Source organism: Hippoglossus hippoglossus, chromosome 8 (genome assembly GCF_009819705.1).
Source record: "Hippoglossus hippoglossus isolate fHipHip1 chromosome 8, fHipHip1.pri, whole genome shotgun sequence".
In the NCBI taxonomy this organism is placed as follows: Eukaryota; Metazoa; Chordata; class Actinopteri; order Pleuronectiformes; family Pleuronectidae; genus Hippoglossus; species Hippoglossus hippoglossus.
This window is the reverse complement of record NC_047158.1, coordinates 14300143-14317648: the sequence shown is the minus strand read 5'-3', so window position 1 is coordinate 14317648 and position 17506 is coordinate 14300143. Positions and strand designations below refer to the sequence as shown.

The window sequence follows — 17506 nt, the reverse complement described above, 5'->3', positions numbered from 1 at the left end:
GAAACAGCATGATGGATATTGTACAGTATGGGTGCAACAGATTACCTCAGTATCAGTCACAATGAACTTCATGCTCTGCGCTCCAAAGATTTTAATACGATTTTGACGTGGACGTAAACAGTCGGAACTAACTGAATGGCCCTCAGCCAAAATAGGAAGAATGGGCATCCCCCCAACTTTCCACCCATTACTACAATTATGTCACTATGACTAAGCAGTAAATCACCATAATTATGGCCCCTTGGTGTCAGGGTGGCTAACCAACAAATAAACAACCCAGAGTTTCCAGTCGTGTCCTAATGGAGTTAATTACTGAACCAAAAAACAGAATGCGATTAAACCTTTTTCTTATTCAGTTTTCAAAATGAGCTGCTGAATTTGACTCACAATAACTGCTGCTGGTTATCTGATTTATTTCAGAGGGATGTGGACAAGCTCAGATTCATTATGAAAACTAATCAGCAAGAGACAGACAGATCTATTATTAAGATGATTTACAGCTTTGCGAAGACAGTAGAACTCTGCTGCCTTGAAGAATTCAAAAATGAGGAATATTTTGTGTGGAAATAAAACTGTTATTGAAAAGTGGAGATGTCCGTCCATCTATCATCTACACCGCTTGTCCTTTTCAGGGTCGCATGGGGAGCTGGAGCCAGTCGTTGCTGGTCGGGGCCAACATACCATTCACACTGACTTTCACATATCTGGTCAATTTAGAGTCACCGATTCACCTAACCCCAATCTGCATGTCTTTGGACTGTGGGAGGGAAATCCACACTCTATATAGAAAGACTCCAGCCACGGTGTTCAGATACACCTACATCACATGCGGTAGTTATACAATATTGGGAAATCACAGCTATGCAGCATCAAACTCCACTGACACTGGTTGTATTTCACATTGCATGCGTTGTATCTTATTTGTCACTATTCATTGTCTGTAGAGGGCAGTGTTAATCAGTTCCTTATTGAATCAATTATCTATATCCTCTATTTTCAATTTGTTTGTGTCCGCTCTTTGCACTTTTCACACATAATTACACTCTTGGTATAATCTCATTTACACAGGGCCTGTTGAGTCAAGCAGCAGCTCAGTCAAGCTGAGCTGTGCTTGGGTGAATGGGGAATTTAAGTTCAATTGCTACTTAGAATAACAAATTAATATTCATTATTGATGTCAACGCAGCAGTTATGGAATCATCTGCTGCTTTAAACGGTCAGTGAATGCAAATTGGAGCAAGAATTAGACACAAGTAACGCTGACGGAGAATTTTAAACACTAATCAAGTGTTTGGTTGTTTTGATTTTGCTGTGATGACAGGATTTTCATTCGCTGTTTGCAACTGTTTGCAGAAATCTTTTATCTTCTAGACAGCACAACATGGTGGTTACCTCCCAGAAAAAACCAACGTCCTCATCCGCCCGCGAGTCTCATTAATCATAAATCCAGTTTTGCGAACAGGCAGAAAAAAGTGTGAAAATGCTGACATGAGATATATTTAGTCATTTAAAATAATATGCTTTTTTGTCTTTCTGTCTCTTCCTCGCTCTATGCTGAATGTGGTTCCTAAAACTAGGGACAGGACCCCCTGGAGGAGACACTGCGAGGGGGGTGGTAATATAAAAAAATATTTTTAGAAATCAAGACAGAAATTTAAAGCAGTTAGAAACAACACAAACAATAGCAGTCTGTTGTTATTGTCCGCATATGACCCCTAAAGTGATAAGCAAATTAACAACAGCGTCAGTGCACATTGGTGATTACTCTTTCAAACTAGATTCTACTGCCTGCAGGGATAATTGTGGGTCTCAGGTTTCTGGCATCTTCAAGGTCAGAGGCTGAAATGTTTGGGATCCACTGAGCACAAATATCAACACAGAGAAACTCTTGATATATAGTATTGGATTTCCAATGTGCATTTAAATCGCATTTAGCTCAGAATAAGGATTATTTAATGAATTAATTGCTTTCATCAACCCACTGTAAAATATATCGGATCTTGGATCTTGTATGAGCATCAATATCAATCAAGTATTGTACAAACCAGGCATGAACACAACAATATTAGATACATCTCACAGGAACATGTCAAAAGACAACAAGTGTATTTTTTAATATATATTCTGTTAATATTTCATATTTCTAAAAGCACAGAAAACTCCCGGGTGTTTTGCTAAATTATTTGTTAGGGCAGATATTTGCTTCGCAGCTTGTGAACTGTGAAATGTATTGGGAGGACTGAATAATTTAATCCTGCGTTCTTTATGAATAGAGAACTTAACTAATCCTCTTATGATTTCAGAATGAATGTTAAGCTCTATAACAGATACAAGCCTCTAAAGAGCCTTTTTTTCCACTCTGCAGAGTTCAAATGCTGCTAGAGGAAACTTTTTGGAAGAATTTGAGAGGGGAAATCCGGCCGGGTTCCTCTTTTGTGTCCAGTTGGAGACTAATAAACCACTTAACCACCGTTCACATCTTTCAGAAGAGACTTTATTTTGGATTTCCCATCACATCGACCTCAGCAGACTGTGCCTTTGTTGGTCAGGAGTTGTGTGAATAGGGAGATAACGCCATTCGTCAAATGGCTATTTTTACACTCAGGGACACGGTCCAACTCTGTGACATGAGCTGCGGAGCTCTATTGTACCTCTGCAGTCCACAGGAATAAACACCTGCCGCTGTTCTCAGAATAATTATACACAATGGTTGAGCCGGCCTGTCACACATGCGGCCAACTGTGCTCTCAATCCAGAGAAGAAACAAAAGGTCTTTAGCATCCATGTGCATAGGTAAGAACAGGTTTATCCCAGAAAGACACTCTGCAACACACTGAATCCTTGTAGAGGTTAAAACATCTCCTCAACATCCCTAAAGGTTGTAGATAAGAGGGTTGCTTCAAAAGTTTATGGACCTTTCTCAGTCGGCTTTCGATTTCTGTTTTTGACTTTTTTCTTATGGTCTCCTCGTCTCAGGTTTGAAGGGGGCTGCATGGTCGTAAAGAGGTGATGCCACTTACTCGTATGCACCAATCAGAACTTTGACAAATGATGTGAAGACAGCTGTTGGTTTGTTTGCTTGTTGCATTAGTGTTAACTAATAATTCAGGATGTTTTTTTAATTAATAGGGTTGAAATGTAGGGGTTTTAAACGTTTGAAGTTTAAGCCTGAAGTTTGGGTCCTAAAGATATATTGTTGAAAAGTACAAATATTCCAAACTTTTACAAAAAAGCCTCTGAGCAAGGCTGTTACATTTGACACATGACTGCAAATAACAGTAAAATGAGACAACAGCTTTTTAGTCTTTCAGGTCTCAGCCCCTTATGAATATTTTTAAAATAAACTGAACAAACTGAAAACAAATCATCACTATCAAGCTCAAAGGTGATACTTATTATTTTATTTCTACAAACTAATATTGACATAACAAATCATTTGAACCCCTTGGCAGCAGTGGTACACATCATACAATATTTAATATATTATATAATGCATTGTACACTCTACAATTTAATCATATTGATTAATATTGCAGTGCTATGTGAGCTGGTAAATGAACAGATAATAAAGTACAATCTAATACAACATAGTAATAATGATATAGAATACATGAATTGTTGAAAATACATTAACATCTTTTAAGAAATGTCCTCATACATGCTTACAAGTAAATCACATTTCTGTGTTTATGTGATGCTCATATAATAAATGATGAATGAAAGGGTTACTTGCTGTAGGTGCAATCATGTGGCAGGTAACTGCAAATTTGAAAGATGTTACCGAATAACGAGGACCCACTGAAGCTTCTGTATCATGTGTAACGCCCCTATGGTAACACCTCTCCAGTTGCCATGAAGCCAGGCTGCACTCAGCGACGCTCCTGTGGTTTCACCGTGTGCAGGGAGAGTTGACGTCTGATAAGAGGTGCCGCCCATTCCAGTCTCTGCACTGGCTTCCCCCGGGAGGATCATGGTCTGGCCTGCTGACTGTCAGAAGTATCAGGGTGAGAACAGAGCTGATAGCATTTCAACATGACCGTACATCAGGCCGTCCCCAAACACCATGCCATTACCGCTGATGGACATCTGGCTGAAGAACACTTATGCGCCCGGAAATCCTTGAATGGAAACATGCACAGATTGGCTGTTCGCGTGAGGCCTCAAGTCGCCTGGTTTGGGGATGTATGTGTGTTGTTCCATTACGTGTTGCTCAGCAACTGACTTCTCTTACCTCATGCCATTACAGCAGCTCAAGCACTTCCATTGTGGACTCAATGTTTTCAAAGTCAAGGTGGAGAAAAAAAGTGAATGCTTTTCTCTTATAGACTCAAGTTGGTGACAGACAGTTAAAAAGCAAAAAATGTGAACTCACAGGTTAAAGTTATAACTTGACCATTAAGTCTTCTTCAGATTATGACATTTTATGACCTGTGGATTCATGGTGAAAATTTCACATGGCCCTGAATGACACTTCCTCTATTAAAACCCTCAACGAATTGAATGGAAGATAATGGCGTAAATAGTGCAGCAAGTGAAGCATGAAACATCTATAGGATTGTTGCCTCATGCGACCTACAGTACATTTAACAGTAATTGTCTTTAAATGAGCTGGAATGTAAACCCAGAAGTTTCTGGCCAATCACAAGTACATTAGGGACAAAAACAGGCCTTTAAAACTATGGAAGAGTTTTTGCATGCCACAGCGCACTGATCTCATTGTCTGGCATTGAAAACGCGATGCTGCCAAATGCTGCTTGAATGGCCAGACTCAAAGAGCGTGACCAGACTCCAAACAAGCTTGTCTCCGAGGACCCGGAGGGCCCACAGGCTGGACCGCAGCTGACCCAAACACACAGCACACTGCATGCAACATGCTGCACTCTCCCCTACTGCCAGCCTGATTGTGTGGCCCTTTTCACCTCAGCCCGGAGTGTTCCCAACACCAAGCACAATCTTTTCATGGTAGTAGACATGTGGTACAAATGCTGGTCCGAGCAGAGGTTTGTCTCTGCAGCAGCAGCAGCGAGCCCAGTGACTAAATCGACATAATCTATTTATTATGACGTAATCAAATACCTTGGAAAAGATCGGAAAGTACCTTTTACTTTACCACATATATTTATAGCACAGACTCGATAAATAGATGGACGACGTGTCCAGAAATGAAGCCAAAATACCCCGAATGCTGCCATCTTGCGCATTTGGAGCCAAAATCTGCACATAGGGATCGGGGGGATTGAGCCGCTCTACCGAGGTACTGATACATGTGCTCAACCAATAGTAAGTCAGTCTCAGCTGTCAATCACCCTGTTAGTGATATAGCATCCAATAACTGATAAGCGGAAAAAATTAACACTTGAACTTACATCAGTGTAATGAGAACTCCCTTGAAACACGAAAAACATGTTTGAGAACATTTTATGTGATGTGTATTCTTGACATTTTTGTTTGGTCTTATCTTATTCACTAACATAGAGGAGGCGGGATTTATAACCTATCCTGCAGCCGGCCTCCAGGGGGCAATCAATATGCTTTGGCTTCACTTTTGGGCTTCACGTCCATCTTTATATATGGTCTAGTAAGGAGTGTCAGGACTGTGCTAGACTAACAGTTGTTGCAGTTACATTAGACAATAGAGCTGCTTGCTCCAATACCTGAAATCATTAAAACTAGAAATCATACATATATTATTTAGATTACATTTTGTATTAAAACTAATCTGTACTGACTTTGCAGCCTGCGGCAGATTCGTGTGCTATAATGAGACGAGACATTGGACATAGAAAATGTAGGGATTGGAGCCTGCGGAGGAAAAGAGACAGTGAGTGTTTTTGGTGTTTATCTTTTAATTCCTCAAAAGCCATATGTTAATACTGAAATGTTACCTGTGTGTTATTATTGAACTATTCTACTGTGTGGGCATTAGTCCCCTGGCTCCCTCTGTTGGATGGTCTCTCTCTCTCTCTCTCTCTCTCTCTCTCTCTCTCTCTCTCTCTCTCTCTCTCTCTCATGTGTTATTGCATGATGCTGTTAAATTATAAGACATGTTTCTTTTTATAGCTTATTTGGAGCTGCTAGATCATTTGGTATGATCAAATGATGGTTAAGCAAGAGGCTGTTGTAACTCAGAGCGTGGATAGAGACTATAAATGTGCCAGTAATCGAATTCAAATGCTATTATATATAATATCTCCGAGGACGGGGGGAGGAGGGGGAACTTCAGAACCTGCTCCTGATTTAACTTTTCATTATTTCCACCTAATTTTAAAGCATTTCAACATAGAGGCAGTGATTTCTGCCTGGTGGATGCCATTGTATAGCACTTTCTCCTCCAAGAGAGCTTGAGGCACTTTCAGCACCACAGTCTTATTCTTGCACATCTCATGTTTTACATCAAGAGGAAAAACAAATCACGGTAGCTGCTGATCGCCGTTTCCTCCCACATTCAAAGCCGGATACCTTCAGCAGCAGCTGTTCGAGCACATGACAGTTGTGGAAATTGAATCTGACACTGTCCACTGCAGCTGTAAATGTATGGCTATTCTTATCAGTATAGTAGGTAAGAGAGGATGTTTAACAGAAGGCAAAAGAGAAAACAGAAAAACACTTGAATAATGATTACGTTTCATGCAAAGGTGGGGTGGCATGGTGGTCCAGTGGTAAGCACTGTCCCCTCACAGCTAGAAGGTTCTTGGTTCAAATTTCGGTTTGGTTCTGTATCAAGTCGGCACAATCTTCATGTTTCCAGGTACAGGTTTCTCCCACACATACAGATTCAGGTCAGGTTATTGGAGAATGTGAGCGTGAATGGTTGTTTATCTCTGTATGTCGGCCCCGCGCTACGCTGGTGACATGTCCAGGGTGTAGCCCGCCTCTCGCCCAATGTCAGCTGGGATTGGACTGACATTGCCCAACAGTCTGGACACACTTAGTTCCCCTAAATCTCTAAATGTCAAAAACGCCCTATCTCTCTATGTTAAAGCAAGAGATAACAAATGCCTGGACCCATACTCATCCCTTCCACCAAATTTCATGGTAATCCGTCCAGTAGTTTTGTGCAATCTTGCTTAAAAACAAATACACCAACAAAAAGACAGGGGTGAAAACACAAGATCAATTGACAGGATAATAAAGTTGGAGATAAAGTTTGACTGATATGCTCATGCATAATATATTAATCATGAGATTTTTATAATAAATGGCAGAATAATGTTTTCCCAAAATTATATTCATGGCAGAATCCTATCTGTTGCTTTAGCCTCAGGCCTGCAGTCCTTCATGACACATGGTCAAGGTCTTTGAACCCTGTTTATGGGCAAAGTTCATGTTCAAAAAAGTATGTGTTTGTTTTGCAAAGAGAAACACAGTGTTTTGTTCAGCACAGCAGCTGTCTACACGGTCTACACCTCCTTCTCATTCGAGTCTCAACAGGAGGGATTTCATTCACAAGTGGTCAATTTCACTACAAGGCGGTTTGATTGATTAGTTGGTCGAGTGTCCAAGAGATTCCACAGACTGAGTGTTAACAGCGGGAACTCTAAGATTTCCCCAATAATCCTGAAAACACTGACAGTGTTCGATGTATTTTCAGGCGCTAGCTCGCTCCAATCCTTTGTGATTTCATCCGTCTGATATAAATACACATTTCTCATGTTATAGATCATCTGCTCAGAACGTGAATTCAGAACCAGTCAGCGATGAAGAAGGCGTCGATTATTTCAGCTTGACATTTGAGTGGTGGTCTCACAGAATTCAACCCTCGGTAAAGAAACTACAGTCCGGCTTAATAAAAGCATCAGCTCTACCCCTGGCCTCACCAAGGTTAAAGACACACAAGAGTTTGATGAAACGACAGCAGGAGTGGGACAAGGTTCATGGAGCCAATAAACTATTTAGGAAATTGGGGTGAAGTTTGGAGACCTCAGGCGATCTCTGTCTCTCTCTCTCTCTTTGCTTTAACCAGCTGGTGGTGGCAGCATTTTTACACGACAGAGATGAGATTAACTCAATCGACGAGACTATGGACAAATCGTATTTTAGAGTTAGGCCATATATATATATATTTATGTATATTCTGTTGGTTTTTGACATATTTGGCCTGAGATATATGAACAATTAATGGAGCATTAAAACGTGGAAGTTCTAGTGTCATGGAAATTATTGAACTATTGTCATTATTAATAATAAACCCAAGCAGGAGTCAAGTCAGAATTTGAACAAACCAGGATGGGGAGAAGTCTTTGGTGAAACATGTAATGCACACACACACACACACACACACACACACACACACACACACGACCTGGTCCCAGCGTTAGACCCCCCCCCCCCCCCTCTTACGTCACACGGGTACAAGGAGCGCGAGTCAGGCAGCAGTGCGGCTCGCGCTCACTCAGCCGCTGGTGCCATCCACTGTCACACAACTGAAGCCCCTGCAATTTACTTGTATATTCGACTTCCTCTACATCATTAGTATTATTCCTTTACCTCTGTACTGTTAGAGGCAGACACAGGGAAGTTGTTCGCTGACAGGACAGAGGGGAGAGAGAGAGAGACAGGACTTGGTCTCCAGGAGCTGAAGGTGCAGGCGCGCGCTCATCACATTGTGAAAGTTGGATTTTACGGCGGAGGAGGAAATATCGTCCGACAGATGCGGCTCAGAAGATGAGCAGCGGTGAGGAGCAGACCGGGGGAGATCAACGGAATCCTGCCCTGTCCACGGTAATTCACTTTATTTAGTTCCTCTATTTCTATGTCTAGTTTAATTGCTTTTCCACACGTGCGTAAAATGTGCCCGAACGTCAGCACTCGCATGGAAAAAATAAAACGTGTGTTGGTCTCTGCATGAATTGAAATAATAATATTACTTTATTGGTCACATTTATATCCTAATACTTAAACTCTTTGCTGAGAGTCACACACACACACTGATAACTATTGGTTTCTGGTTTTATTCGCCTGTTAGAAACGTGGTTCAATTTCTGGAAACACTTTTCTCCAAATTGCCAGCAACTGCAGTTAGTCTGACTTATCGCTCGTGTTCAACCGCCGTGTTATCTAAACCAGCCTGGATCTGGAATCTGCACTTGGTCTGCTGCCCGGTCTGCACTGGCACACACACACACACACGCTGACCCTGCGCGTCTCAGTGGATGTGAAGATGTGTCGTGCGTAATAACAATGCCACGCAGTGTTTTAAATCCCCCCCCCCCCCCCAAACTAAATTCTCTGTGCTGAAGTTAACTGAAGAAGCCTCTCGGATGAGGGACGTCTCCAAACCGCATCTGCCCTCGACTCAACTCCTCTTGGATGACTGATAATCTTCACATACACCACTGGTGTCTGCTCAACCCTGCAGACTTTTCGCTGTTCCTCTGGCTCAGCGTGACTGTGAATGTGTGGTGAAACCCATCTGCACAACAAATAAAATGATATTCTGCTTATTGCACAAAATAGACACGTGCCTTCTTCAATCTCTGCACAAGCCACGGTTCTTACAGTAACACAGAAATGTCGTTGCTTCACGAGCGGCAAGAAAGATACATGTGCAATGTTATATGATATAATGCAACAAATACCACACGTGTGAAAAATAACTTGGATATTTTGTGTCCGTGAGGTGAGATTTGACTTGAAAGTCATTTTGTTTTGCAGATTTTGTGATGTTGCTGCATCGCATTCTGTTTCTGCAGCACTTCGTTGCACTTTGCTTAAAAAAGAAAAAACACATTCAAGCTGAGAAAAACCTTTTAAAGCCGCCGCAAATGAACCCGTGCTTATTTACTTATTAGAAGAATGTGTCTAATCATGTACCGGGCAGAATAAACACATTAGTGCCTCTCTGTTTATACTTTAAGTCAGAATACATAAGAATTTAATTGTTGGGGGAGTTAAATGTGCAGGAGTGGTTTTGATCCTAATTAGAGCCACTTGGGCAGCGTCACGCGAGTGAGAGAACAACATGTGGGCCCCTCGGTCCCTTGTGCATCTTGTATTGTGTCTAATAAGTGGGCCTGGATTCATGTAAACACTCCTCACACATAACTAAACAAACATATTCATTATTATGTCCACGGCCCATCTGCTGCGGTGATATAGGAGCCGCACACTTCATGATTTAGTGATGCTGTATGTTGTCGTAAGTGGTAATTTGAAAACATTAGCAGGTGGTAGGTGCTCTAATGCATACCGAACACACATTAGTGCAGTTCTGAGATGCATTAAGTCTTGATTATCAGCTTTCTGAGTGCTGCCACACTCAGCAGGGTGAAACTTTCGTGCTTGCGACGTCCATTATGTATGTGGCTGAAAATTCAGAATGATGAACACAGGGTTAAAGGGGGGGATTGCCTTTGCTAACGGGCCGCTTATATATGTTTGACCCGTGTTTGCATGCATGCTGTACGCTGTGCGGTCCAAAGAGGCTCGGCAGCTGCGGGACTCGGACTGTGATCGGCCTCGAGGGGCTGAGCCTGGAAGCAGTGAGTGCTTTCTGATCTCCCATGAGCCACCGTACGTCAGCACCGTACGACAGAGTGTTCAGCTCCAGCTTCCTGAGGTCCGTCGAAGAACGGTTACTCCGCTCTTCCATGGCTTTATCAGAGTTGGATAAGGAATACATCATAAGACCTCATGTGAACAAGGATGGCCTCATATTCGCATTACTCTCATATCCTTCATCTCCCTCGGTATAATTGTGTGGCTTAAGCCAAACAGCATCAGCATCACGCAGCGTGGTCTGCTGTTTGCCTCTGAGGCTGGAGCGTCCTTATGTGGTAGGAAACCGGGGCTTTGCTATTCTTGTTGCTCCACAAAAACAAACCAAGAGCTTTTTTTTTTTAAAGATGGTCACCTTTAATATTATAGCGCTGTATAACATGAGGTAATGCTGTGTTGTGGAGTCTTGCTGCGTCAGGGTGTCAGCTGTAAGTCACCGAGTTGGTTAAAGCTGACGTACAGAATATGCCGACCTACCTGAGCATCTGTCTGTATTGGTCTTTTTATTAAGACACGACAAAACATTTACGGACTTGAAACTAATATTGATAACTTAAAGGAGAAGAAGAACGGCAGATATTAGAGTTTAGTAAAATAGCATTACCCATCAATCCCATTTGTAATTGTTTTAAGAAAAGAACGTTTTACAACTCAATAAGTATGGAAATTATAGCAGTTGTGAGACGGTCAGAACTTCCTAAACCTCCTCAGCTTTATTTGGGCTTGACTATGTACTTTAAACAACAGCTCATTCACTAACCAGAGTGCGAGTGAACATTTTCTTTATTATGTAGCTACTGCAAAAATAATCAGTAATAGGGGGCAAAGAGAATTTAAGACCCTTCCCTGCTCTCCTGAAAAAAGTCAGACTACCTTCAGCTCAAAAATAAACCATCATCTTTTTCTGACCTCCTCTTACTTTGTGCTGTTAAAGTTACTTGTTTTGTCTGCAACACCCTTTTACTGCTCTCCATATTCACAAACATTTGTTTGCCTTGTATTGACCTTGACTTGTAGCCGAGCGCTGGAGACTCTTGCAGGAGCTCTTGCAGAGGGAAGAGTTACGTCTGCCTGTAAACATTCTGCGTCTGTGGGCACTGTGGCTGCTGGAGAAACACGATGAAGAAGAATAAATCAAAGATGGGCAGGAAACATGACAGAGAACTCTCTTGACTCAAGTTTACTGTACAATGTCACAGTCGATGGCCGCTGTTAGATGTAATATGACGTATCTGACACCAAAGTGCTTCACGACAGACTGTCAAGTGTTTCATACTTGAAAATGCGTTTGTTTGGTACGTGGTCTCAGTGTGTCAGCGCTGGAGAACGATCTGGCTGCACCCATAAGGGGAAGAAAACACTCTTGTGGCTTGTTTGTCTTTCTTTTAACCAATCACAGGCGTCTTGTGCGGCTCGAAGCCCAGAATACAGCCATGGTGCCTCTGCAAAAACAGAACCTGTTCAGACCTGATGTTAACATCTGTGCTGAGTGATATCATCACAAGTGGTCAGCTCTGAGCGCAGGTGTGAACACGCCCCAAGATGCATCGAGGACGCATCTGTGATCCGATCACTCAGATCACATTCAAAGGTTGTCCCTCTCTTTCTCTCTCTCTCTCTCCCCCACACACACACACACACACACACACACACCCACACACACGCACGCACGCACGCACAAGACCCATCTGTACAGCCAGATTGGCTAAAACAACATAATTAGATCTTGCAAAACAGAAATGATGTATGTGTTTATTTGCATACAGCACCGCCAAATGTGACCTGATCACAAGTGTTTGTTTTGACGCATTAAGATGCATTCGTACCCAGATCTGTCCACCTGTAATGGGCTCATATGAGGGTCCAGATCTGAATGGGGTCATAGTGTCGGGGAGCAACTTGCTCTGTTTGAACATGGGGGAAAGAATCTGCAAAAACACAAACACATTACAATAGAATAAGACTTTATGTCAACCATGTGAATCTTCAGCAGAATGCACCGTTTTCAGCATGCACGTTGCAGCTAGGTGGTAGTTGTTGCTGAGTCGTTGGGATGATGCCGTCGTGCAAAACATAACCGATCTGCGGCAGGACTGAGTTTAAAGAGAGGTGAACAAAAGAAACGCTTGACACATATAGAAAGAAGGAAGGAGGACATCCTCACATATGTCTGTCTGTTGTGGTTTCCCCGTCTGTGAGCCATCTAAAGAGACGAGAGCGAGAAGAGAGAAACAGAAGTTTTGCATATGCTTCGCTGTGCTCCCTTTGTCTTTTCTGTGGCTTTAGTGCCGGGAATCGAGATGAGAAAAGAGACAGATAGAAACTACCTAAAGTGCAGGGAGACTGCAGGCAGAGTGAGCATGCAAACAAAATCAAGAGAACTAAAGAGAGAGGGATGATAAGGAGATCCTCAGCTGGGTGATGGCCCGTGGCTGTGCGGACGACAGGTGTGAGAAGGAGCGTAGGTGTCAGCAGCCATCAGGTGACCACGGATGTCCTGTGCAGCTCTGCAGGCTCCGGTTTAAGTGAACCCCCACAATGGATCCAGGGAGGCTAAGAATAGCTTCAACTACAAAGAGCTGTCACTCTAGATTGTAACAGAGCGGCGATAAGAGGCTGTCTGGAAACCGCCGCAGGGCTCCACTTAGATGTGTTTGCCATCCAACTCACACACCGGGTCCAAACACAAACACACACACACACACGTACGCACTCCACAAACACATTCTCAAGTGGTGAAATCATTTCATAAGACAAGCACAAACAAAAGTAATCCCCTCAGAAATGATGCAGGTATCCACTAGCGAGTATCACAGTGTGTCCGATCTCAGGTCAGTTTGTGTGACCAGGAGCAGTAAGAGGCATCGCTCCCTTAAGAAAATCAGATCGGCAGCAGCCAAGGATCTGTGCTCGTCACACGAGCAATTGAACAAATGTGATGTTCCTCCCAGGGCGGTCAGCGTCATGGTTAAAGAACAAAAAAACTGAAATCGGAGCAATGACACACATCTTTTCCAATCTGTTTCATGCATAACGATCCGCTGGTGTCAACAATATGCTTCAAATAAAACCCTTTTTTCACTTTCTTCAACATTACGAGGCATTTTATTTTGATTCTGTGGCTTTCTTGAGAAATAATGCTGATATCTTGATGAATATGATCAGGCGTGTGTAAAGTGCTAATTTCTAATATAGTGGCTCTGGATAATGATCCAGGTGTGTCTCAGCACATGTATATGCATTTGGAGATAAAGTGGCCAATCAGCATTGGTGACGGAATCTGCTCCAGTGACAAATAAATTAGAGCTTTTCTATTACAGGAAATAGACGATCTTCATTGTTCGGAGGTACATGTGTCCTGCTGAGGGCAATTCATCTTTACCCTTGTTTCACGCAAAGAAGAAGAATTTCATTTCATCTTTCTTTTGCTGCCACGTGCACAGCACTCTAGGATCACTCTTTCTTTCCGTTCTTATACACACGAACACACTGTATATACAGATACACTGTGTTTATATAAACCATTGAATGGGCAGGATCAGAACCGATCCCTTCCTGTTGGCGGCAGGAAACATCTACGGCTTATTGAATAGACATCGACTCCCATGTTGCTTTGAGCCACGGTGTGATGGGTGATTTTGTTCTCCGACTTAAACGGATAAGTTGAGAGTTTATTAAATCTTCCCAAGTACAGCCAACAGTGTGCCAGTAGCAGAGCAACTGGCACTTCCTTTAATGACCTCTTTAACCTCCTCAGAGCAAGCTCTTTACCTCGGGGGGGGAAATTGAATTACTCATTTTGTTTTTTCTTCAGTGCAATAAATAGACACACTCGCTATGGCAACAGAAAACGGCTGGTGAGAAAGCGGCAACACTTTCACGCGGTTGAGTTTTTGAGGGTTGATCGTGAAGAACACGTCGTCGTTTCTTCATTTAGTTTCTTTCTCGGGTCAGAATTTTTGTTGAGGTGGCTGGCGTTCCTCATACGGGCCGCGGCGCAGAGCAGATGGTGCTGCTCGTGTTTCTTGTTCACGCTTAACATGTTTACTGAAAACAATTTCTCCCCTCCTCTGCTCTTCGGAGCGGCGTCCTGATGAGGTCTCTGGGAAGCGTCTGTTGCCTTTTCCGCTGCGCTCGCTGCTCGCCGCTCGATACCAGAACCAGAATCAGATATGAAGTGCGGCACATTCCATCACTTACTGAGGTCTGGGCGGCTGCCAACATCTTACCTTCCTGCCCCTGTGAACAAATCCAGACAATGTTTTGATGTTGCCTTCTCTGCAGCGGGGAAAACGGTCCGATTAATCAACGTGACATGCCAGAGAAGTTTCCTCGATGTGGACAGGCTGAATTGTTTCTGCAGCGTGGGTCAAAGGGGATCAGCCCTTTAGCTGTTGTCAACAAAAGAAGCTGAAACATGTTTTTGCGAATTCAATTTATGTATATTTGTATTCTCGTAATTGTGTGTCTTGCCACAGTCGGAAAACATTGCGTCATTCCCTTTTTCCACTTTCACTCACATACACACGGAATCTATTTTACAAAACCGATTACAATGTAGTAACTAAAGCAAAACCAGAGATGCATTTCTCTGGAGAAAACCAGCACATCATTTCATTCTTCGCTGGCTAAGAGCTTTGCTATTTCACCCTCACAACACATTCTCTTTGGTTATCAGCCACACACCGAAACGCTTCAATTATATCCGTCCTGTCTTCACTCAGTCATTTCAACAAAGTGCTGCAAGTAATAATTTGAGGATAAGAGCGCCCCAGTGTGTGAATGAGGTTCAGAGGAGAACGTCTGATGCGGCTGAGGGAAGCAGAGAGATTAGTTTGTCCATTATTTCAAATGGATACCTGCTCGCTGTTCATGCCGGAGTCATTGATAATGAAACATCCTGAGTACAAGTTACAAAAGGGCTGTTACGGAGAATTCGATTCCTTGGAAGGTTATTTTTAACTCTAACAAAATGGAAAAAGCTCCCCCTCCACATTGGTAGGGGCGTTTGGAGAGTGCATGCCTCTAAGCCAACGCCCTATCTCGCCATTTTAAAGAAAGTGAAAAGCAATTTTTAGATCCGCCCATTTATCTGGATCCGCTCCAAAACTAAAATGGGCTCCTCCTTGGGTCATGCTCAACCTAACACTAACCCTGCAAGGTTTCCTGGACATCGGTCCTGTAGTTTTTGAGTTAGTCTGCTGACTGAAAGACAAAGAAATTGGAAATTGGCTGTCGTAATAATGTGGTTGAATCTTCCTGGACGACCTCGAACCATGTCAGCTGGGATTTCATATCAAAACAGCAACAGTAGGAGCGACCTGATAGCAGAATGGTTGTGGTACATATCACATACACTGGACCTACGTGTCCTATCAGCAGGTTTGACTCCTGACCAGCCGGACTATGTGCCGCATGTCAGTTTGCTCATCTCTCCCTGTTTCCTGTCTCTCTTCACCATATATCCATTTCCTCCAGTCAAACAAAACCCACTGACATCTGGCTTTTGTCTGCAGTGGGAATGGATACAATCAGTTTTCACTCCCGGGTCAAAGGACTCTGCAGTAGACACAGGTTTTTATCAGCTCCAATCGACAGTGATGGAAAAGTGACACCAGGGCGAACACGCTGATTTGGCAAGAGGGAGAGCGCCTCAGTTGTTGGTGCGTTGGTGACGTCGAACATGACGCACCAGGGAAAGGAATTAGAGAGGCTAACTTCTCTACAGGCAATGGGAAAGGAGTTAATCGCCTTATTTTAGCGGGTTTACCGGGATTTAATAAAACTAATTTTGGTATAAAAGATGTATATCACTATTTGATGAAAATAAACTTCTTAAAATTCTTTGAAAAACAGCAACGATTGTCAGCTGTTTCTTCCATGCAGATTTTTCTGACGTGACAGTTTTGGTTTTAAATGAATAAATTGAAATCGATATTAATCTGTCAACACTCCTGATTATATGAAATGAGCAGGTTATGAGAGCGAGATCCAAAAGTCCTTTTTATATTCAGCTCAACAGATGTGGTGGAATAGTGATTTAGGACTCGCTCCCATATGTTCATACTTAACCTCACTTCTCAGGGTATCTGTTAAATAGCTGCACTGAAAACATCCAACCTGCCCATTAAACCCAATCAGAGTTTGTGTGTAGATCGACTGAGATATGCAGCTTTACTCAGGAGGTCGTGACTGGAATAAAACGTGAGGTCTCCGATAACTCACGCTGGCCCGAGAGAAGTCAGTGGGTTGTGGTAATGGGAACACATCACTTGTGCTGTCTTGTGCTCCAAGATGAATCACACGATCGGGCTCAGTGTGGCTTATATGATTACTCTCTAATGACCAGCCTACACGCTGCAGCGCCGGGCCGGACAGGGGGCCGCGGCACGTGCCTGATCGGGGGTCTCTGCCGGTCAAGTTGCGGATCAAAGTTGTGAAGGGTGGCGACGGCGCTTGTGCACGGCTCACAACTCAGTCAGTGTGTGACAGGGGGGGGGGGGGGAAGTAAATTCCTCTTCAGTGTGCACGGAAGGTGCAGACCGGAGCAAAAAAGATTTATCGCGGGAGAATCGATACCAGCAGAGGCGCTTCAAAGCGTTTGGAGGGATAAAAGAACACAACAAGGTTTTGCTTTTCTCTGAACTGCGATGTAAACCCTGGAGGAGGTAACAGTATTGAGCCATCTTGTGTTTGCTCAGAGCCACATCGGCGAGGCACTATAAATACTCCCCCTCCTCCCCCGTAATGTGTGTGGGTCGAGGGTCAAGTGTTGCTTCTTTTGCTCCCCAACACAGCCTATTATCACAGTACAGAGCACAAACAACAGTTGGTTTATCTCAGCGACCGCTCAACTGGAAACTCTCTCAGCCATGCCTTTTCCATGGCCTTTGGGTCGCACGCTGTCCATTCGAAATCTCTCTTCCCCAGCCGCAAAATAAATGATCTGTGAATTCTGGCCCAATCGCTCATTTCAGAGGGAAAAGGTTTGTCCTACGTTTGCAGCTGG

The 17506-nt window shown here is 43.2% G+C and overlaps 1 protein-coding gene across 1 annotated transcript in view; it reads left to right on the top strand.

Moving 5' to 3' along the window:
* The first annotated feature begins 8358 nt into the window (after positions 1-8358).
* gcgra (glucagon receptor a) overlaps positions 8359-17506 on the top strand; it is a 35341-nt gene continuing 26193 nt past the window's right edge. Inside the window, exon 1 of the mRNA XM_034593657.1 lies at positions 8359-8721. The gene's annotated coding sequence lies outside the window, so the exon portion shown is untranslated. The remainder of the gene's footprint in view (positions 8722-17506) is intronic.